This window comes from Carassius carassius, chromosome 1 (genome assembly GCF_963082965.1).
Source record: "Carassius carassius chromosome 1, fCarCar2.1, whole genome shotgun sequence".
Taxonomy (NCBI): domain Eukaryota; kingdom Metazoa; phylum Chordata; class Actinopteri; order Cypriniformes; family Cyprinidae; genus Carassius; species Carassius carassius.
Genome location: NC_081755.1, coordinates 12,338,820 through 12,364,312, shown reverse-complemented (window position 1 = coordinate 12,364,312; position 25,493 = coordinate 12,338,820). Strand labels below are relative to the sequence as shown.

At 38.6% G+C, this 25,493-nt stretch overlaps 1 protein-coding gene across 1 annotated transcript in view; it reads left to right on the top strand.

The window, feature by feature from the left end:
• LOC132146361 (zinc finger protein 658B-like) overlaps positions 1 to 25,493 on the top strand; it is a 910,027-nt gene that overhangs the window by 633,630 nt on the left and 250,904 nt on the right. The window lies entirely within an intron of this gene.

The window sequence follows — 25,493 nt, the reverse complement described above, 5'->3', positions numbered from 1 at the left end:
CTGAGATCTAGGATGGGTCTGAGACCGCCATCCTTTTTTGGTACGAGGAAGTAGCGGCTGTAAAAGCCTGACTCGCGCTGCGCAGGGAAGACAGTTTCTATCGCCCCTTTTGCAAGAAGGTTTATCAGTTCGGCGCGAAGGACGTGTGTCATATCGCTTTTCACTTTCGTTTCGATCACGGCGCGAAAGCGCGGCGGTCTGCGAGCGAACTGGAGTGAGTAACCTCGTTTTATTATATTCAAAACCCACTTTGATATGCCGGGGATGGCCTGCCATGCAGCGGCTCGTGCGGCTATGGGTTGAATGTGCTTCGGGCACTGGCCGCCTGTTATGAGGGGACCAGTAGCTCGAGTATGCTGTGCTTGTGACACTGTGGTGACAGCCCTTATTTGTAGGGTTGCGCACTGAGAAGTGGGCACGCGCGCTACATTTAGAGCACCTCCGGCGCGAGCGGGAAGGTGGGCATGAAAGGAGACCCGAGTGTGTCTTTGTGACACTTGGGGGAGTGTGTATACATGTAGGGGTGCGTACTGTGTAGTGGGCACACTGCCTACATAGAAAAAGCTCTTTTTGTGCTTTATTGAGGTCGCCGTGAAAACGGCGTTTGTGTGCAGGCGCGCGTGCATTGTAACAGGCTCGTTTACTGCAGTATAGACATCTCCAACCGCCTTTAGTGAGGGGATTGGAGGAAGCATGTGAGGTTTCTTGTGTGGTGGTCCGGCCGCAGCGGGACTTAACCACGGTCTTTTCAGCCCGAAGGTCAGGAGGGCTTCGGAGGCTCGGGGTTCAGCACAATCCTGGGCCGAGGTCCCCGTCTCTCTGGCGGTTTGCGGCTCATAGAGCGAGAGCGGTGCTGGGTTTTGGTCGCTGGGCGAGACTGTAAGTCTGGCTGCGATGGCTTCGAGGTCTGAGGGGGCGGCGCATTTCTACGGCGTCCCGCAGCAGAGCTAGAGCGTTTCGGCAGGAAGTGTCTCATTGCCTGTGACGTTTTCTGAGCCTCAGTGAAGCGTTCAGCGAAACCCTTAACCGACTGGCCAAAGAGGCCGGAAGGCGAGATAGGAGAGTCAAGAAAGGCGGATTTGTCGGCGTCTTTCATCTCCGTGAGCGTGAGCCAGAGGTGTCGCTCTAAAACAGCGAGGCTTGCCATGCTTCGGCCAATCGCTTGTGCTGTGGTATTTGTCGCACGCAGGGCTAGATCAGTAGCGCTGCGGAGATCTTTAAAGTCATAGGTATCTGGGGCAGACTCGTCCAGGTTACGGAGAAGTCTGGCCTGAAAAACCTGCAGCACAGCCATGGTGTGTAGAGCCGAAGCAGCTTGACCAGCGGAGGTGTAAGCTCGGCCAGCGAGGGCTGAGGTGGTGCGGCACGGCTTGGATGGATGCACAGGCTTCGACCGCCATCCTGCGGCTGAGGGCGGGCAGAGGTGTGCAGCAATAGCCTCCTCGAGAGGGGGGAGGCTCTCGTAACCGTGGTCTCGGGCGCCGTCGACAAAGGAGAGCGCTGACGAGACAGAAGTCTTCAAGCGTGCGGAGAATGGGGCTTTCCACGACTTCGTGAGTTCATCGTGAACTTCCGGGAAGAAGGGGGCGTTTCTTTGCGGAGGGGCCGAAGGGCGCCCCTGCAAGAACCATTCGTCCAGCCTGCTTTTAGCGGGCTCGTCTGGAGGAGACCAGTCGAGCTGAAGGTCGCTGACAGCCCTTGTAAGCACGCGAGTAAGCTCCGCGTCGATATCAGCGCGTTGTCCAGTGCAGCTGGGTGCTGTAGAGGGGGGGGGGGGTCCGCAATGGAGCCCGACCATTCCTCACTACTGGACGCGGCAAGAGAAAGGCTGTCGTGTCTGTCCTCTTCCGCCTCAGGCGCTCCGAAGGAGAAGGGGGCGCTGGTGAGCAGGGACTGGCGCTGCTCGTCCACGAAGAGGACAGGCGAAGGAGAGAGAGCGGGCGAGGCACGCGGGGAGTGTTCCGGCGTGAGCTCGCGTGTAGCAGTGTGCTCAGGCATTCTCTGATCGCGGCGTTTCTTACGCGGCACTTGAGAGAGAAGAGGCGGAGCGGGTGGAGCATCGTGGCTGGTTTGAGCTAATCGAGCCCGCAGGGTCGATATAGCCATGTTGTCGCACTCAGGGCAGCCACCCTTGGAGAGCTAGCTTACGCAGTACGAGAGTACTCTCGAAAGGGAACTGCTTCTCCCCACAGCAATGTACACAGGGAAAGGTTTTTTTTTTGTTTGTTTGTTTTTGCAGTCAAAATCAGGGCTTTCTACCATTTAAATTACAAAAATGTATTCATAACTATCAAATATATGATATAAATGGCATAATAAAATAAAACGCTCAATAAATATTATAAAATGTATAGTGAAAACCGTGGTCCCCAGGATTTGTGTCACTGATGTTACCGTTTGACAAAAATCTGTCATTTTGTTATAAAAATCTGACTGATGACATCAGCTTGACTTCCTCCTTCCTATTTTCTAAAGATCCATGAAAAAAGCCCATGTTAAGTCTTAGCTTTTAGTTGACGTTACTGAAATAACCTATTTATTGTTAGGGAATTGTAAAAAAAAAAAAAAAATACAATAAAAATGGATTAAACTATTTCATTTAGTGAGTATGCAATGATTGTCAACATATGGTTTGATACCTTACAGCAGACATTTTGTAAAATGCTTTTTTCATGAAAATTGTCACTGGTGTTACCTTCCTTATGGTTAACACCAGTGAAGATCAGTATACTGTCGCTTGTCGGGCGGAAACCTCCTGTGTTCAAATTTGGTAAATTTCATATTTGCTCATGAATAGATGCTATTGGTCAGTCCCCACTTGGGTATGTTAATTTTACAAATTATTAACCAATCTAAAGACTTAAGATTACCTTGTGAGCAAATCTCGTAACTCCATTGGAGACTTCAACTGTCTGAGAAGTCTCGTAACTCCACCTCTTCTTCACATCGCGGGAGTTTCGCACCATAATCAAGACTAGGAGTCACGAATCCTCGAGGTAAATGTCCTCAAACAATGGTTATTCATGATTTAGTTATATTAATTATATAACAAGAGTTTATATATATATATATTATATATATATATAAAACAGTTGAGAAGTGAAGGCGATTTGTTTTTGGTGATGTTCCAGCCGAGGCGAGAACGGATCCCCTCCTTTTCCTCTCTAGGGCCTCAGGACAGTTTTGACAGCTCGGGGTCCAGTAGTGGTGGGCAGGGACCTTGACGCTTCGGGAAGGGAATGCGTTTTGTCAGCCTGGGCTGTTTCAGTTGTGGTGCCGGTGCGTTTAGGGAGGAAACATTTGGACTTTGTAGCACGCAGAGCCAAATCTGTTGCTGTACGCAGATCCTTAAAGGCCTCTTGGTGCTCTTGGCCAGACTTGTCCATGTTATGGATAAGTCTGGCTTGAAACACTTCAAGGTTTGTCATTGTATGCAGTGCCGAACCAGCCTGTCCTGCTGCTGCATAAGCCCTGTTGGAAATGGCCGAGGTGGCTGCAGGGCTTAGATGGATGCACTGCATGGCCCTGGGCATATGGTGGGCACAGATGTGTGGTAAAGTTTGGTGTACCCTCTTTTATCAGTGCCGTCAATGGCTTGCAAGAGTGGGGCATAGACAGGAGGTTTGCTGCTTGGTATCTGGCTTTGTATGGAAGCATATGGGTAGCAATATTCAATTTGGGATGTAATATTCAAAATGACAATGCAATATGTAAAATGACAATGCATTTCTGTATTTACATTTACATTTTCCAATACATTTGTGCAACGTTTGGTGCAAAATGAAAATGAAAATTAAATAACACAATTTTCATTTGCCATTTCATACACCAGTTTTAATATGTAAAATGAATACTAATTGTAACGCTTTATAAGTTGCAAAATTAAAATGAAAATGTATTACAGAAATGATTAGATATGTAAAACATGTTCAAGCAAAAACTGTGGCAAAATGATAATTTAAATGCTATTTTTCTTAAATGCATTAACACTCACAGTCAAGACACTTACGATTGCATTTTCATTCAGTGTCCACAATGAATGTAGCAAAATTCAATGTGCACATTGAAAATGCATTCCGAGCCGATCACGTCTCCGCCCCCTCCCGACACGTCAATCACTGCGTGAACAAGGCGGGGCTTGCAGAAGGTCAAGAGACTCAAATCTCAAGAAGAGGATTCAAGTGAGAGAACATGGACAAGACAGTTGGCCCGTTTACGCTTTGATCAAAACGTACACGGAACGCTGCTTTCATCTTATTGGTCGAATCGCTCCACCTTCAGCTCGGTCTTTTCATTCTTTCAGGCAGAATAAGAGTCAGTGCGAGTGTGACACTGTAATGTCTGAAACTACACTCACTGTTAATTAGCATAATATTTGAATCAGATGTAGCTGAGACCTGAAAATTATTTCTAGGTTGTAGTATTGTATGAATATTGTCCCACTGATAAATATAGTGCAAATAGTTCTGTCTCTTTGGATAAAAGTGAAGTGGAAATAAAAATCAATAATAGACTGAACAGTTTCATGTCTGTAACATTTACCACTCTCATATTTTAAGTCATAAGGCACTAGGTATGTGTGTGTGATATTAATAAATAATTGTAAAAATTAATATAGTTACATTTCTAAATAAAAATAGTAAAATCAGCTCTGTGCTGCTCAGTGCTCCTGTAGCCTACCCCAGAGCGCCCTCTCGCGGCTGTAGACGGTAATGTTTTCTCTTGGTTCTGAATAAATGCAACTTACATATGTTTTTTTCCTCGTCATGACGTATTTTTGGACTGAAGCAACTTATACCGAAAAATACGGGTAACATTATTATTATTATTTATTATGAAAGTAATTGACACAGACTAGAACTTTAATGTTTCACCAAATTCAGCTCAGATCTTCAGACTCGTCTGACTCGTGTTGTTGTATAACTGGCCAGACTTACCTTCCCAAAAAATCCTATTTAATTTTATTTCATAAATTTAACTATATTTATTTCCACTTCACTGTTATCCAATGAGACAGAACTATTTGCACTGTTTTTATCAGTGGGACAATATTTATACAATACAGTATACAAACTAGAAATAATTTAACGGGGTCTCTTGCAAGTCGCAGCAGCACGAATTATGTGCCCAGCTACATCTGATTCAAATATTATGCTAATTAACAGTGAGTGTAGTTTCAGACATTACAGTGCTTCACTTGCACTGACTCTTATTCTGCCTGAAAGAATGAAAAGACCGAGCTGAAGGTTGAGCGATTCGACCAATCAGATGAAAGCAGCGTTTCAGCTCCGCCCACCAGAGCGAATGAAATATTAAAGCCATAAACTGAAATGATCAAACCGTAGACGGGCCAACTGTCTTGTCCATGTTCTCTCACTTGAATCCTCTTCTTGAGATTTGAGTCTATTGACCTTCTGCAAGCCCCGCCTTGTTCACGCAGTGATTGACATGGCGCGAGGGGGCGGAGACGTGATCGGCTCGGAATGCATTTTCAATGTGCACATTGAATTTTGCTACATTCATTGCGGGACATTGAATGAAAATGCAATCGTAAGTGTCTTGACTGTGAGTGTTAATGCATTTAAGAAAAATAGCATTTGAATGATAATCTTGCCACAGTTTTTGCTTGAACATGTTATACATATCTAATCATTTATGTAATACATTTTCATTTTAATTTTGCAACTTATAAAGCGTTAAAATTAGTATTCATTTTACATATTAAAAATGGTGTATGAAATGGCAAATTAAAATTATGTTATTTAATTTTCATTTTCATTTTGCACCAAACGTTGCACAAATGTATTGGAAAATGTAAATGTAAATACAGAAATGCATTGTCATTTTACATATTGCATTGTCATTTTGAATATTACATTCCAAATTAAATAATGCTACCCATATGCTTTCATAGCTTTGGCACCTGTGGAGGGTGAGGTTGCTTCGTGCTCCTTGCCAGAATTGCCCCATTCCTCCTTTCTGATGCTGCCAAAGGACACAGTTGTCTATGGTGACATCGTCGAAAATAATGTCCTCTTTGGATCATGGTGTCTACAGACCTTAACAAGTTAAATTTAAGACTTTTAAGACCTTTTTAATACCGACTTGTACGGAAATTAAGACCACCAAACCTGCAATGAAAACACACACATATACATATACCTACAGTATACACACACACACACACACACACACACACACATACACACACACACACACACACAAAAACAATAAATAGCATTTGTTACAGCAATAATATTTTATTACAATACACAGTGAGTTTTTCACAGACAATATCCAAGAACTAAACAATATAAACAATTTCAGCAGGCTCATCTGTCTGATATGTAGTCAGAAAGGTGGAGAATGTCCTGGAGACAGCCATGAAGAAGTGAAACTTGGCCATAATGAAAGGATCATGCCGTGCCTCTGCAATGGAGTTATAGGATGATGTTCTTGGATTTGGAAGCTTTTCTGTGTTACTGCATCCACATACATCACGATCATTGGCCAATACTGCAATAGGCCTAACGATGACTGGTAGGTTTTCTATCCAACGATGCCCACAAAATGGCAGGGGAAACACAGATGTCTTGGTCAGAGTGCAGAAATGCTCTCTTCTAGCAGGGTTTGTATCCAAACCGTTTGTGAGCCCCATTCACTTCCATAGTAGGAAAAAAGAATACTATGGAAGTGAAAGGGGCTCACAAACTGTCTGATTACGAACATTGCTCAAAATATCTTCCTTCGTGTTCATCAGAACAAAGAAATATATACAGGTTTGTAACAACATGAGAGTGAGTAAATGATGACAATTTTCATTTTTGGGTGAACTATCCCTTTAAGAAATTTCGGGGGAAGGTGTACACCACCCAAGCTGTATTGTAAAATGTATTACATTCCACTCTTAACATTTACTGCCCTTTTTATTACCTTAAAATGGGAAAATTGCAGTTCCAAAAATTTAGTATAGAAATAAATACATAATAAATCTATATAGTTATTAACTAACTGTATACAGATACAGATTATATACTTATATATAAATTGTAATAAATATAAATCATAATACATAAATTATAATACAAAAATATAAATTATAGTGCAGTTATAATTTATATTTTGTTAACCTAAAGATGTGAAAAGCTGAAAGCAGCTGAGGTAAAAGTTGAAATGAAGCCTATGGAACATTGTGGCTAACAAACTGTGAACTTATGTTATCCTACATTTTCTACGATACACTCTAAAAGGTTAAGGTAATAAATACATTGATTAAAAGAAAACTTACTTTGAAATGCTTAAGTAGGTCTTGTGCAGTTGCATGGCCCATAAACTGAGATCCAAAGAACCCTGATTGAACATGGTCATTCAACCAGAACCGCACATGCAGGTCCATTTGCTTGCTTTTAGTTGTCTGGTTCAGGCTTTCGTCAAACATGATCACAAAAGCACCACATCTATTGACCTCGGCAATAAGTTCTTTTTTTAAATATGGCGCCAGTCCAAACTTAGCTATATATCGGCTTTTGTCTTTTCCACACGTAAACGTCTGCACAAGCCCAGAGTCTGGAAACATAGGTTTGAAATCCTTCTCAATCCCGCTATTTGACCTGAACGAGTGATGGCTTGTTACCGTCCTCAGCACCCAAATCATCTCAGCTCTTAGTGTTGGCGTAGAGCCAAAAAATAGACGTAGGTCAGATGATTGTGTTGTTGGCTGGGAATTCCCAACAGTCGGAAGTGGAACAGAAACCTTCAATTGAACTCTTGTCGCGAGCTCTTGCAAAGTCAAAGTCAAAGTCAAAATTTATTTATATAGCACCATTTATACAGACAAGCTGACCAATGTGCTTTACAAAGCAATATATCACACAACAAACATAGCAATAAAAATTAAAAGACAAGTTACAAATTATTAAAACCAATTGAATAAAAGTGTGTTTTCAGGCGAGACTTGAAAACTGACAAGTCAGATGCAGATCGAACATGAACTCCCGGTGCTTTCCGCTCTGCGCGTGCGATTCCACCGCTTTGATGCCCATTGTACCCAGTTTTTCAGGCACCGCCATGAGAGGATAAGGGGAGGGCGGGGGACGCGGGCGCTAAGCCGAAGTGACATCGCCCGAACCCACTGAAAAAGAATGTCTGCCCCACTGTTTTTTCCACTTAGTCCCCTAAGTGGCCGGATAAATACGGCAAGGCCTTGGGGGGGGTATCGCCTCGGTGACCCGCGAGCGTAGACGAGAGAGAGCCTCCTGGAGCTTCTTCCACGGCTTCTTCTTGCTGAAGAGTCAGCAAAAAGATGATCCTTGTCGCTAAAGGAGAATAATCTGATGAATGACGCTACAGAGAAGCTACCTTCTGGTGGGTTAAAGTGCCATTGGTTTGTGCAGCTACACAAACGTAAACAAATCAGGCTTCAGCAGAATGGAAAAAATGAGTTTTCCCAGAGTGAACTTCAGAAAGGGAACACCAGTATTACCTGTTCTTCATTTCAGAGTGGACAAATATCAGCCAATGCCTTCAGCTGCAGTTTCAATGAATGGGTTGCAGCAAGATATGCAGTGGAAAAGATATGTCAGGAGGGGTTTTTCACTTGTCCAGCATGCACTCCGGACATGCTAGCTGTATCTGTTGATGGCAATCGCAAACACTGTCACTTTAAAAATAAAGCAAGACACGGTTTGTAAATTAAAGTGATTTTTAGTCATTTTGAATGATGTGTTAACTTCTGAATTTTTACTCAATATCACAGAGAAAAGGGGATTACTTAACCATATTTTTATACAGAGCGATGTGGAGGTGTCTGAATTTGTGAACTTTGTCCACAAAAACAGTGATCACGTAAGTATTATGGTTGGCAAATATTACTGGTTAATTTGATTACCAGCTTTTCTCAAACAATTGTACACATTCCTTAAAGTAAAATGCATTGCTTAGAAAACAATTAATTAAACAGATCCAGAAGATATCAATATGATGCCCTCTGACAACATGTACGTTTTACATTATGACTACTTAAAATGTTTGTGTTCACTGTTTTGAAATTACCTTGGATTGAAGCAGTTGGAAATTGTGTAGTTTAAGAACATAATTGTGGTGAGTGGGGCGGGGCCGAGGGACGTGGGAACAAGGAGTGAGGCCGGCAATGATTGGGCAAATCAGTGACACCTGCGACCCACCGCCGGTCTCGAGTCCCACGTAGGAGATGGAAGGATATAAAACTGGAGCGGCGACAGTGAAGGACGAGAGAGGACCAGGCCTGGGCTTTTAGTTGTGTTTTGATTTTTATTTGCGCGCACCAGTCGTCCGTGAGGGGCTGACACGCTGTTTTGTCTTTAATTTGTATTATTAAAATGTTGTTTGATTGTCCGCCGGTTCCCGCCTCCTTCTTCCGGATGAATACTAAGGTTAATGCATTACAATAACATAACAGTTAACAGTTAATATATGGGACGCATATGTGGGACACATGATGGGATAGATTTGTTTGTTTGATGCATTCATAATTTTTGAGAAATCTATAAACATATTTTACAAAAGTTAATTTAAATGTTCTGTAAATATTAATCTTTTTTGCTGGATCAGGTGTAAAGGTCTATTTAGCAGTTTATCTTTAGAGCTTTTAAAAAATATATATAATTTATATGATGTAGGTGTTGGGAAGATTGTGTGGTGCATCACACTGGATGATGAGGGATTAGAGATTGCTGTCTGTCGCCATGTCATTTTCTTTACAGCCTTAAATATGTTTTAAGGGGACATTTTTGCTTACTCCATTTTTCTGCAGATAAAGCCTGCGAATACTTCGCATATCTCCAGCATATATCTGAGCACTTCCCCGAGCTGCAGTCTTTACTGGACATTCATCCTTTTCTGTCAGTAATGCATGCCAAAGCACACTCTTGAGGTATATTAACATGTGTTTTAAGTATGTAATTGTAAGATATATATATATATATATATATATATATATATATATATATATATATTTGAGTGCATTGTTTTTGTCAGATTTAAAAACTTGTTCAAGTATAGTGGGGCCTACCAGGAAGGAGCTGGGTCAGCTATTGGTGCCCTTACGAAAGAGAAGTTTATTCAAGTGTGCTATTAGTATACTTCTTTTAAACAAAAAATACAAAAGTATGCATTTAAATTTACTTTTTATGTACTTCTCAGAAATGGGCTTTATGTACTCCTCAGAAATATACTTAAAGTGACATTTAAGTATACTTGACTTATACTTACAAAAATTCTAAATATATTTGAGCTATTCCTAGAATCTGTGTTTAAATTTTTATACGGTAGAGGGCGCTAGTACATATCTTCTGTATAGAATTTCCCAAAAAAACACAAGTGAAGAAGAAAAAAGAAACTACTACTAATACCGCGTTCCAGACACCTGGTAACCTGTGTTTTTCCAACCTTATACCCGTGAAAGTGCACTGGAACGGCGGTCAAACCCGTGACTTCCAACCCGTGAACTCGTACTAGATCGATGTACTCTGAGTTCCAAGTTCTGACGTCACACAGAACATGAAACAACAATGGCAATGTTGCAATAAAATAAATAATACAACAACAATTCATTGTACCCAGGAAGTTTGGCGTGACTCCATCTGCATTTTGATTATCATTCTGAATCAAATTCATGGTCTTTTTATAGTGAATGAAAAGTATGAAACACAAACTGTTTAAAAAAAGAATGAATAAAGCTAGAATAAATTTTTTTTGTTTACAAGCAGATATCCTGTTCTTTCTTTGGATGTTTTGTATGTTCATTTATTCATATAACAAAATATATACAAATGAAAACCTAAACAGGGACATAGTAGCATACTTAAAGTATGATGTAAAGTTCACTTAAAGAAAACTTTTGAGTATACTTCCAGTATAAAACTACTAAACTAGTAGTTTACTAAGACTATACTTCAAAGTGTACAAAGCATTAAATTAGTAAACTATCAGTAAACCTGTAAGTTCACTTTTGGTATAATTGCAGTACAAACTACAAACATAGAGGTAAACTAGTTGTGTACTCAAAGTTTGCTACTGTTATACTTAAAGTATACTTAAAAGAGTAGGGTGAGGAAGTGGAGCAGGTGAACAGTTTTCTATCCAGAATTGCTGTTATCAGCAAATACATGTCAAAATCAGATATGTTGAATTGGGTATGATTAATGCAGAATGACCTTTGTTAAATACACGTCTCACATTTTCTTATATTTCTGTTATAGGCCGAGCAGACATGAAGATTCTCAATTTGGGACAAGCTCTGGTTAACAGATATGTAAAGGTATAACTTTCTTCTCAGTCAAATATTGCAGTTGGGATTTGTAGGTTTTACTAATCGATTCCTTACTATTAGTGCATTAAGCAGATTTTGAAAACCACTGTTGAAAGTGGCCCAGTCTGAGCACCTCAACACTCTTGAAGCCAATCAGCAGTAGGGGGCGGGTACACTCTTGACATTGGACATTGGTAAGACATTGGAATATCACAAAATAATGGAATGTCACTGGAAAAATAGCACTGAAGGGAGGGCTGTGTTTGTTTGGATTGATTTGAAATATCCACAGTGTTTCTTAGAAATCGCTTACGGATGGTGGACTTTTTACATTTGACTATGTATTTTAAAGACTCAGAATGCTCTGCAAATGCAGCAACACAACTTAAAGGAACTGAAGACAGAGCTTTCACTGCATGATGATTGTATTCATCGGTTGGTTTCAGATGTACAGCAATGGGCAGCAGGTATTATTTTGATTTGCTTTGTTATTATTCATATCAATGACAGGTAATATAGAGTATAAAGTTGCTTTTGAATTTTCTCCTGTAGAAAGTGACCGACATGGGAGTGGTGATATGAGAAGTTTACAAAAGGAAATAGAAGGGCTAACAGTCAGCATCAAAAGGCCTACACAGTGTCTGTACAGTCAAACAGGTGAAACAAACATTGGGAATTTACCATGTTAATTTTTAAATGTTATTAGTTGTCGCATTGTGTCACATTTATTTTTGTAGCTAAACGAGTGCTGCAATTCCTAAACATAATAATTAAAGAAAACATTAATTCTATTCAGATAGCAACAAGCCGGATCATTCTTTGTGTCTCAGAAGGAGTGAAGAGTGAAGAAAAAGCTAGTTGCTGCAGTGGAAGAATACAACAGCATAGCAGATCCATCCCAGAAGCTTGGCTCAGTTGAAGACTTCTTCACAGCTGAAACTGTTGCTTGGCCTTGGCAAATCCCTAGCAGTACTGGTATGGTCTATATAACAGGGCAATTCAATGCTGTTCCCAGAGGGCCACCACCAGCAGTTCAGTTCCAATTCTAATCAAACACAACTGCCTGTTATAATCAAGCTATCCTGAAGACCTGAAGACCAGGAACAGAACTGAATAAAGTCTATATCACTGTTTGTTTGTTTTTTATGAGCAGGCACTGCATATAATGACTCTTGTTTTGCCAACCAGAATCAGCTCCATTTCTCACCAAGAGGGAGGTGTTTGACAAGGTGATGGCAGTTGGTCATGACACAGAAGATGTCCAAATTCAAAGCAATGATTAATGAGATAAATTCAAAATCTAAGAAAGTCTTAAAACATTCATTTACTTAGCAATTGATATACAGCATTTTATTTTTTGATGTTTCATTCGCTCTTTTTCCTACCCTGTCTGACACTGCATGCAATGGAAACATTATGAACTTAAACATTTATTTAGTTGGTTAGGTGAATTTTTTCAGCCAACAAGATTGGATGTCTGAGGGAGAGAAGCTTGAACAGGAAGATGACAAGAGGAAGAGCTCTCAGAAAGCGACAACAGCTCAGATAATGAACATGATTTTCCTTAACAGAATAAACGTTAACTTTGGAATAAATTACACAATTCTGTAAATGCAAACCCCCCAAAAACTAAGACTTGTGACTACTTATTGTACTTGTCCAAATGATATAAAATGTAGTCCAAAATATATATACAGTGTATAAATACTCAAAAGATTATATTCACACACAGATAACTATATAAATAAAATATTGTATATGCACGCAATGTATGTCAGTGTTTACTGCACAAAAAACATGGATCACGGATACATTGCTTTTAAAAGAAATTAAATATTCATTTTAAAAATATAGATAATAAAAAAAAATATTAATCAATTATCAAGATTTACAAAGACACGAGTTATTCGTTTTAATTATTCCAATCATTTATTTAGTCTAGCGAATGATTTGATGCATCTGACAAACTCTGTTAAATGTATCTGTTTTACAGAATGTTATCTAAAATCACTATTAACTGATTTGGGGTGCATATAACATCTTAAAATGTTTTAAATATTTATTTTAATATCCTGTATAATATTTTATATAAACACCATGCTGATAATAGTGTGATCGTTTCGTTCAAGTTGAGAGAAATATGATGTCCTAGATTGTATGAATAATTTCGGTCATGGAATGTAAAGCACTTTGGCCAACATGTCTTGTTTTTAAATGTCCTATAAATGTGGATAGATTTTTTTTATGATTTATGGTTGATTGAATAAATAAACTACATATAATAACTTACCATGACTCATACTGTAACAAACATTTGTTTAGTCAGATCTATGATATTTAGGACAAAAATGCACCAAAATACGCATTGTCAAATACAATACATATGCCAAATTTTATTTACATGAAAGGAAAGCTGAAAAGTGCATAACAAAAGGCTCAATTGGGCTATACTGCTAAAAAGACACTTAAGGCACCACTAAGGATGATTTACCATGAAATGTAAACATAGTGCTCAGTTAAAAGCAAGATTATGCACATTACCGATATCCATAACTTGAGGAGGAGCAAGAAGAGGAAATTTTAACACAGATTTTTACAATGATTAGATTTTGTATATTGTGATGCTTTATATTGCATTTTTTGCACCATAATCTACACACAGTCTGTACCTTGTAAAGTTCAATAAGTACCTTACTGAATAATGCATTGGCTTGTGTAATTATACAAACAATCAACAAGTGTCACAAAGTGTATTGGTTATTTAAATTGATGCAATAGTTTACTGTCAGCATTGTATTTGTGTTCTTTCACAGGCCAGAGTCCTTGTTCATGAAATAAATGGAGAAGCTCATTCCAAATGGGTATTACTGTTGTTTTCAGGGGTCCTTCTGTTATAACTATGAATTGGATAATAATTTGTTGTAGCCTACTCATATTATCATTTTTCTTTACGTTTCTGTCAAACATTTATGTATTTCATCATAAAGTCGCATAATACCCATCAAATCATAATGTAAGTAGCCTAAGGAAAAGCGTGGAAAGAGAAAGTACAGTATTCAGAAATGTGACTCATTTAGTTCACTGTTCCTGATTAAGGGAATAGTATGTAGGATAATGTGTATGTGTATGTTTTACAATTATTTATACAACATTTATACAATGTTTACTAAATAATGTTGGAATAATGTTTTAAGTTTTCAGACATGGAAAAGTGGTATATAAAACAAGTGCATTAGTAAAATAAAAAACTTCAACCAGCCTCTCAAATATGTCATAGAGGAGTGCGCATTGACAATAAAAACTTATTTACACATCCCTTTGTTCATTAAAGATAGTATTTATTGAGTTTCGTTACTAAAAGTTTTAAACTACATTACTCAGAAGGCCATGAAACACATCTTGGCTGCGTCCGAAATCGCGTACTATGTGAGTAGGTACTACATTTAAATTAGAACGTATGAATGGAGTCCGGACGTACATGCGCCATATTGGAAATGTCATGTGACATACGCTATCATAACAGCGAAAATTTTGCAGATCACGCCTTTTACGGAATTTCTCAAATAACGTAAGTATCATCATTTATTTAGCTAATAAATTTTACCTCAGAAAAACACACAAACCTGTGAACAATGACAGATGTTGATTTTTGGCAAGGAAAAAGTAATTTATTTGCTTGTGCTATTACCATCCATGAATAAACATGAATGAATCAATAGAGATACATTTTTATTTAATTTTAATGGCAATTTTAAATTCAATTTTAATGGCAATAGCTCTTTTTCATTACCATTAGTGAAATAACTGAACATAAATATACAAGCTTGATCAATTTAATCATAATTTTTTGTCAAAACTTGATTTACATTTTTAATATTTTAATAATTTCTCCTATAATTCTAGGAGAAAATTTCAATTGACACTTAGAGGCTTTTACATCTGATGTCTTCATTATATTTATAATATATACACAAGGGTGCCCCCCTGTGGTCTCCTCCACTCCTGCTCGGCCACAGCAGCACCTCTCATTCCCCTCTCCCCTTGCCAGTTTCCATGCAGAGCTGGCTTGAGAAAGCATTGCCTTCTCATTCCCCCTTTGCCACTTGAAATCAGACGAGTGCTTGCACTCCGCCCCCGCTAAGGGACGCTATGCCTCCCATGCTGGGGGTATCTGTTCCACCTCGCTGCCCCACTGTTGGTACGTCTGTAGTTCCCTTGACCCCGCTGGATCGGTTTCTGGGATCCTGGCTAGAGCTCCCCAGGCCATCTCGCTGGCTCATCTGAAGCTACCATCACTTCACCAGTGACCCTAACCTCTCCGACCAGTCTTTCTGCATGGTTTATATCATAGCCGCGAATACAGTCCAAATTAGTGATGCACCGAAATGAAAATTCTGCGCCGAAACCGAAAATTTAGGATGCACTTGGCCGAAAACCGAAACTGAAGCCGAAAATGGCTTCTTTTAAAAACTTATATATATATTGCTTGGATTTAATGGATCTGAATTGAAAAATCACAATATAATAATCAAACTTTTATTAACAGTTACATAACAAAACATAAAATATTTTTTACAATAAATATAAATAATAATTATTCTTCAAGTTTTATGTTCCATCAAATAAAATAGTTTTTTAAAAATTGTGCAAAAAAATCCACAATTTTGGAGATTTTTGCAGAACAAATGTTACATATTGCAACTTTGGTGTCCTCCCGCATAGGGCTGTCACTTTTGTGTGTGTGTGTGTGTGTGTGTGTCAGAACCTGCAGTTGCTGTGTGATGCGCGTTCGCTGCGAGCGTATAGTGACGAGCTGGACGCGCTCCGAGAGAAGGCCGTTAAAATCGATTCCCTGTTTTCGTTTTCGAAACTTGTGTTGGTTGGTCCGATCGATTGTGCAGCTTTTGTGACAAGCTTTTTTTGATTGTGACAGCCCTTTGACATGCTTAATCTTTGATAGGCAGACGCGTGATAACAGCTCGACCGTGAGTGAAACCTAAGCACTTGCTCACGGATGGGAGGGGCGGGTGACATTCATATTCGGTTTACGTTTTCGGCTGTTTTTTTTATTTCGGCCCGAAACCGATAATGCAATTTCGGCCGAAAATTTTCGGCGGCCGAAATTTCGGTGCACCCCTGGTCCAAATGATAGATGATCAGCTTATTGACAAGACAGTGATAAAGGTAAAGCTGACCCCTGAATATTTATTTATTTATATTTTCATTCATTAGCATACTAACATTACATTGGAGAGAGGAGTTGGAATATTAATAGTGGGTTGGGTTTGTGTGACATGTTTTGTCATTGTATTGTGTAAGTGGACAACATCAAATACAAGACGAAACTTTGCAATAAAGTTGAAGGAAAATACATTTGAATGGCATGTACAAACAGGGCATGTTGCAACTCTCACCTTTGCAGCTTGATAAACTTCAATCCTGCAAAAATACAAAAAATATACATATTTTTTTTTATAAAATTGTTTTCACTACTTAAAAGATGCAATTATATTTTATTGTACAAAGGAAACGCTTAAAAATATAAGTCTGTTCTTTTTTTTTAATGTTAACCCTTTTAATTTATCCTTTCAGTATTTTTCCAGCTTGTTTGCAGTTGTAATAAATTAACCTTCACAATCATCTGGAAGAAGGAGGCGAGAACCGGCGGACAATCAAATAAAACTTTAATAATAAAATAAATACAAAACAGCGCGACAGCCCCTCACGGCTGACTGCCGTGCACAAACAAAACCAAAACACAAAATAAATCCAGGCCTGGGGGGTATTCCAGAAAGCAGGTTATGTGACATACCCGGGTATGTTTAAGAGTAAGTAAATGGATAACCTGAACTTTCGGATCCAAAAACGGAGGTAACTTTCAGGTTATGTTAGTTGTCATAGCAACTCACTCTCTGAACATAACCTGCTCCAGAGCAGGTTATGTTCCAGGATTAGTTCACTTCAGCGAGCCTTCAGTGGGCGTGACAGATACCGCACAACATTATATAATATTAGAATATGTAATATAGCCTATTATATATATATATATATATATATATATATATATATATATATATATATATGTTAATTAGGAAGCGCTAATATAAGTAATAAATAAGGTAATATATTATTCTAATATGATTATTTATTTTATTGGCATATATAAGAGTTATCTGTAAATTATGTATTAAGAGGTATGTATAAATTATAAAACACTATGACAAGGTAATGTTTAACTTATATATATTTATATATTTTATTTATTATATGTTATATCTCACTGCATGGAGTGGCATTTTTCTATAATGTATAAATTCTAAATCAAAATACATATCTGATATGACTTAATGTATAATTAGCATAAAACAAGCAATATAATTCACATTCTCAAGTATTAAAGATTAAATGGAAAAAAATAAAAATGATTGCACAGCCATCAATTAGGTGGCGATATGCTCTAAGCATGTAAACAACTAATTAACAAAAGAAGAAGAAAGAAACAGCATGGCGCGCTTTTTCTTAGCGTCCGTTTCTATAGTGACTCGTCAAATCGTCGCTCTGTTGAGAATGTCTTGAGTCTTAACCAGGAACATACTCTGAGTTGAATTAACTTACTCCCGGACGAGTTTTTGGAACCACATACCTCGAGTAAGCAAGGTTTGGGGTTAATCAACCGTGAGTTCAGGTTTTAGTTCACGGTAAGTTAACCCTGCTTTCTGGAATACCCCCCTGGTCCTCTTTTGTCCATCACTGTCGTCGCTCCTGTTTTATATCCTTCCATCTCCTCCGTGGGACTCGAGACCGGTGGGTCGAGCAGGTATCGCTCATCTCCAATCACTCCACCAGCCTCGCCCCATTCCCACGGCTCTTGGCCCCGCCCCACTCGTCACAGCAGTGTTTTGAAATTAATTATTTGAAAGCAACATGTTTTATTATTGGTGCCAATTCTCAGCCTTAAGTAAACCAGAATCCCCAAATCTGAGCCACACCTGAGCCTTATAAAGCCCAGACCCAATACAGAATCTTAATATTTCATATTAATGCATTGTGTATTGTTATAATCGCCAATATTCATTGTAACATGCTTTGGTAATGTACACACAAACTATGCCGATAAAATACATAAAACTGAATAGAAAATCAGCATTAAAATCTACCAATAATGTAATTGTGCAATGAAAAAACGCGTATTGCATTGATTTTTTATTTACTGTATTTTCCGCATTTACCTATAAGTGACACTTTTTTTCATAGTTTCATACTTTTTTTTAGTCTGACTTATAGTCAGGTGCGACTTATCAATTAATTTGACGTGAACCAAGAGAAATGTACCAAGAGAAAGACTGTAGACTGTAATGTTTTCTCTTGGTTCTTGGTTCTAAATAAAAGCAACTTATAGTCCAGTGCGACTTATGTTTTTTTCCTCATCGTGACGTATTTTTGGACTGATGCGACTTATACTTAGGTGCGACTTATAGTCCGAAAAATAAGGTAATTTAAATAAAAAGAACAAATCAACCAATAAAGTATAATGTTACAGTCTATAAGAGAAACGTAACAGACTTCTATTTACAGGTGCATCTCAAAATATTTTTATATCATGGAAATTTTAGCAATTTAATAAAAATATTATTATTTTTTTTTCAAGTTTTAATTTTGATGGTTGCAACTTACATCTAAGAAAAAATTAAAATTCAGTATCTCAAAAAATAAGAATACTCCATTTTGAGCTTTTTTAGTTTGACTAATTTTGAGTATAAATACTGGGTACCTCTTGGGCTAGTTTAGAACATGCAACCACAATTATGGGGAAGACAATCATCAAGCCACAAAAGGTCATTACTGAAAGGGCTGGCTGTTCACTGAGTGCTGTATCAAAATATATTCATAGAAAGTTGACTGGAAGGAAAAGGTGCACAAGCAACAGGGATGACCACAGGCTTGGGAAGATTATCAGGAAAAGCTGATTCAAGAACTTGGGAGAGGTTCACAAGGAGTGGACTTAAGCCGTAGTCAGCACATCAAGAGTCATCACGCTCAGACGTCTTCAGGAAAAGGGCTACAGCTGTCACATTCCTAGAACCAAGGAACTCATGAACCAGAAAGAAATCTAAGAAGCATTTCACCTGGGGTAAGAAGAAAAAGAACTGGACAGTTGCTCAGTGGTCCACAGTCCTCTTTTCAGATGAACATAAATTTAGCATTTTGTTTGGAAATCAAGGTCTGGAGAAAGACTGGAGAGGCACAGAATCCTAAGTTTCTGAAGTCAGTGATGATTTGGGTGCTGTGTCGTCTGTTGGTGTTGCTTCATTGTGTTTTATCAAGTCCAAAGTCAATTGAGCCATCTACCAGGAGATTCTGGAGCACTTTATGCTTCCATCTGCTGACAAGCTTAATGGAGATGCTGATTTCATTTTGCAGCAGGACTTAAGCACCTGCCCACGGTGACAAAACCACTTCCAAGTGGTTTGATGACCATGATATTACTGTGCTTGACTGGCCAGCCAACTCACCTGACCTGAACCTCACAGAGAATCTATGGGGTATTGTGAAGAGGAAGATAAGTAACATCTGACAAACAAAACATAGGAGCTGAAGGCCGCTATCAAAGCAACCTGGTCTTCAATAACGCCTCAGCAGTTCCAAAGACTGATCAACTCCATTTGGAGATCTTGAACATTTCTGTTTTGTATATCTTTTTTGATTGATCTTTGAGAAAATATTCAAAAATGTTTCAATAGTGCATTTTTTATTTTCCTAAGCTGTAAGTCATAACCATCAGAATTAGAACAAAAAACTTTTGAAATATTTCAGTTTGTGTGCAGTGACTCTAGAATCTATAAAAGTTTGCTTTTTAAATTAAATTACAAAAAAATTTATAACTTTTCCATGATGTTTTATTTTTTCAAGACGCACCTATACATAAAAGATTTTTAATAAAACATTCAAGTCTCCCAGTCACTGACTGTTACCAAAGTTGTGTGATTTATAATCCCGCAGATCGTAAGTACCGCGAAAGCGTTTCGAAAGCACGATCTGGTTTCTGACAGTGCTCTATACTGTGAGTGCTTTTCACAGTGCTTTGATGTCATTCAGCGATCGGTCTGTGTGCGGCTGCTTCAAGTCAAACTAAGAAATGGACTTTGGTCAAGCACACACCTGTCCACGAGCTTGAAATTTCTCTCTTTGCTCAGAAAACAAAAAACACATTATAGGCACATAGATATTATTGCATATACAAATGGCTGGAAAGATACAATTTGCTTGATAACTTATATGACACCACAAGGGCCCTTAGGCAACACTGTAGGCAAGCCGAACGAAAGTGGAAAAAGGACAAATTATTTTCTTCACTAGGTTTATTAAGAGACAGCCTAGCCACATACCAGAAGGCTGTGAAGGCGGCGAAGATGCATCTTTCTTCGGTCATAAATAGCAGTTGTCATGAACCTAGAGTTTTATTTAATACCATTAACTCTGTGTTGAATCCATGCACCTCTGATCCGACAGAGGTTTCAGTTAGTACATGTGAGAAATTTCTTGGTTATTTTACGGACAAAGTAGCAGCTGTCAGGCAAAACTGCAGTGCTAATTTTAACGTGTTTGTACCTGCTGCTCCGGTGCTTTCTGCTGTTTTTGAGGATTTTAAGCCAGTTTCACTTACACTGCTTTCTGAGGTAGTGCAGCACATGAAACCCACCAACTGTCCGTTAGACATTGTCCCAGCCAGGATAGTGAAAGAAGTTTTTAATACCGCCATTGGGTCAAGTTTACTCACTTTAATTAATTTGTGTCTTAGTCTAGGTTGTGTCCCAGCTGCATTTAAACATGCTGTGGTCAGGCCCCTACTTAAGAAACCAAATCTTGAACCTTCAGTGTTATCTAACTTTAGACCAGTTTCTCATCTGCCTTTTCTGTCAAAGGTTTTGGAAAAAGTTGTTTTTATACAGTTACAAGCCTTTATGCAGAAAAATTCTGTCCTCGAAAAATTTCAGCCTGGTTTTAGATCACGTCACAGTACCGAGTCTGCACTGCTAAGAGTACATAATGATATTGCCTTGTCTGTGGATGCCGGGAGTCCTGCTGTGTTAGTGCTTTTGGACCTCACAGCAGCGTTCGATACGATGGACCATGCAGTCCTCCTCTCTCGTCTTGAGCATTGTGTGGGCATTCGAGGTTTGGCACTTCAATGGTTTAGCTCCTATTTAGCAGATAGGAGCTTCTCTGTTATGATTGGTGAATGTTCCTCGTCGGCTGCTCCTCTTTCTTGTGGGGTACCCCAGGGTTCAATTCTTGGCCCAATCTTGTTTTCTTTATATATGTTGCCGTTAGGGAGTATTATAGGAAAGCACAATCTATCCTTTCACTGTTATGCTGATGACTTGCAAATTTATTTGCCTTTAAAACCGAATGATAATGTCGCACTAGACTCCCTACTTAGTTGTATCGATGATATTAGGATGTGGTTGTCACAAAATTTTCTTAGTTTAAATAATGAAAAAACGGAGTGTATCATCTTCGGCAACCCAAACGGTTCAGCGGTGACTTTGGGGGCTTTGGCTCCATACCTTAAGCCTGCTGTCAGAAATTTAGGGGTTACTTTTGATTGCGACATGAAATTTGACAAGCAAATCAGCAATATTGTCAAAATGAGTTTTTTTCAGCTTCGTCTTCTAGCTAAAGTTAAGCCTTTTCTTAATAGGCATGATCTAGAAAAGGTGATTCATGCTTTTATTAGTTCGAGGTTGGATTATTGTAATGCTCTCTATGTAGGTTTAAGTCAAGGCTCTATTGCACGACTTCAACTTGTGCAAAATGCTGCCGCTCGGTTTTTAACAAATACACCTAAGCGTGTACACATTACTCCTGTCCTCTATTCCTTACACTGGCTTCCAGTACAGTTTAGAATAGATTTTAAGATTTTGTTGTTCGTTTTTAAGGCCCTAAATGGCCGAGCACCGGAGTACATAAGTGAGATTTTAACCCTGCGTGAGCACAGCCGGTCGTTACGGTCTTCAAATCAACTGGTTTTAGAAGTCCCAAGGTCAAAGTACAAGCGTTGGGGTGATCAGGCGTTTGCAGTTGCTGCCCCAAGACTTTGGAACAAGTTACCCCCTGATATCCGTACAACTGCAGATGAAACTCTTTTTAGGTCTAAACTTAAAACCCACCTGTTTAGGATGGCTTTTAATACATAGTATTGGTGACACAATTTCCCTCTTGCTGTTTTCTTTTTTGTTATATGTATTTATTGTATGATATGATGTTTATTGTATTCTATGATGTGAAGCACTTTGGATACCTGACGGTTGTTGTAAAGCGCTATACAAATAAATGTTGATTGATTGATTGATTGATTGATGTTATTATATAAGCGATTGGTGCTTTCGAATCGCTTTTGCGGTACTTGCGATCGGTCTGCGCACTGTTGCTTTAAATGGAAGAGACCTCATCTCACAAGTCGGTCTGTTTTGATGGCACACTTGAGCTCACATCCACAAGTTAACATCTTCTTCATTGTGAGTTAAGCAGTCTCACAAATTTTGCAATTTGTGATACAACATTGACTTTGTTTTTGTTTCGTTTTTGTGATGGATCATCAGTTAAGCTTCACAGACCATATTGCTACAATGACCCGGTCCTGCAGATTTGCCTTATACAACATTAGGAAGATTAGACCCTTCCTGTCAGAGCAAGCCACACAACTTCTTGTCCAAGCTCTTGTTCTCTCCAGACTGGACTATTGTAATGCTCTCCTGGCGGGGCTTCCTGCATGTACTGTCAAGCCTCTGCAGTTGATCCAGAATGCTGCAGAGGGTTGTCTTCAATGAGCCAAAAATGCGTCATCACTACGACACGGCATTAGATCTGCCTTTTGTTCACACAGCGCATATTAATCCTCTCCTAATCAGGTTACACTGGCTACCAGTAGCCACTCGCATCAAATTTAAGGTACTGATGCTTGCCTAAAAGACGACCACTGGCACGGCACCAACATTCCTAAACTCACTAGTTCAATCTTATGTGCCCTCCAGAAGTTTGCGCTATGTGTTCCAGTGTTCCAGTATTCCTGGCTATGTGTTAGACTCTGTACTAGACTTAACTGAGACTTGTCATGGCACTTCTATAGTGTTGTTGTTCTCCTGTTGGTCTGATTGCTTCTATTGTTCTTATTTGTAAGTCGCTTTGGATAAAAGCATCTGCCAAATTATTAAATGTAAATGTTATGAAGCAATAATGAAATGTTTTTTCTTAATTTTATCCAGTACCGATGTCGTCAGAGCTTATGAATACTACTGTCTTTTGTAATTTAGTCCCAGAGCTCATTGGTTCAGGTACCGTTCCTACTTACAGGAGAAGCATAGATCAGTTGCAAGGCTACATGAAAATACATCATGCATTTGTGTTTTCTAAATACATCATACGTGGAGAATAGCTATAGCCTCTTCTTCAGCTTAGTAAAAAATCTTCTTTCCTTCATGAAAAAGTCAGCAAACTACACCTGACTAGTGATTTTATGTTCAACACCGAAGCTTCGAAGCTTGTTGAAGCACTGTATCGGAGCTTGATTCATTTTGAAAAAAGCATGTGATCTATGACGTGCTCAGCTTTATTCGACTGAAAACCATGCAATTGCTTCACTATCTGGTTCAAACAAAGCAAATCTCAGCACCGTTTCCTTTATTACATCATAATGTGTTAGCATTGTTTTTTTATTATCATAACATATATTGAGCTCAAAATTTAACTTTGGCCATGACATGACAGACTAAGGACTGAGGCAGAGTTAAAAATAAACAGATCATAGAATTAATTTATGAATTTGTTTTATTTTACTACACAAATGAATTACTGTGACAATAGCAGTTATTTATATAAAATATAATGAAACAAAGAAACAGTCGTAGAACCACGTGAAACCACTGGCTGTAATGGGATATAACACTTTGAAGGTGTTATTTATTTTAGCAAAAAACGTGTTAAAAAGCTTTGAATAATGACCTATAGGTAAGCCCCTTCTCTCGAACGCAGATGAGCCAATGGCAGTCGAGTATCAGTTGCACGGGGAGCAGAACTCGGACATCTGTAGATGGTAACATGGAAAGACGATGTGCATGTTCGGACGGTAACGTATACTCTGTGTGAGACTTGGAGCTGTTGCAAATCATGGTCATATGTACATTTACATTACATGTATCTAATTTTTGAAAATAATATTAATAGCAAAAATACTCAAAATTACTTTATATTGTAATTATACATACCTCACCGTCACCTTTGTGGTTTCATCAATGGTATATAATACATTTTTTTGTAATGCCTTTATGTTCCTAATCATTAAATGCTATTAAAATACTGAGAAATAAAAACACAAACATGTTAATAACTGGTATTTATTTTTATTATCTTGACACTCGCTCAAGCTCAGATAAGATGGTTTTAGAGCGTCCTCAGGTGACCATTAATTTTACATCAGAATCAATACACTACTGTGATTAACAAACATTTTTCAATTATCCACCAAATTATCGTCATTTTTGGAAGTTAACAACGATGTGACCTCAGTAAATTAGTAAAATATTAAACTGAGTTATTGCCTACATAACATATTTTAATATAATGTATGAAAAAGCATTAAAACAGAAATAATAAAGATATATACGTCATTTCTCATTCAAACTCTCCCGCTCTCGCTTCCAGCTCAACGCTACTCAACATTGGATTGTGGGAAATAGTACTTCATTCCCTTCATTTGTCCACTACTTTTTACTCACAAATCATTCTGATTTCGAGCCTACAACTGATGTACACTCGAAATCAGAGTGATTTGTGGGTAAAAAGCAGTGGACGAATGAAGGGAATGAAGTCGTTCACTCAGAATTCGGACATCACTACAAAATGGCTGACACCCGATATAGTTCTCTATATAGTGGATAGGGAGCTGTTTTGGACACAGCACAGGTGTCCTGAGAGGATAGATAATGTTATTTTATTCTATTTTCAGCTGTCATTGTAAGACAGTTAGCAGCTCCGTCTGTTTGTCCGAGTTCACAACAGTAACTAAGGGGTTTACCGAAGGGTCAATTGTGTTGAAACCTTCGCTGGTTCAGAACACTTCACAGCTGACACATATGCAATATAAGACAACTGAACATAATATAAAACCCATAAGAAAGCACATCAATATTATTTATATCATGAAGTG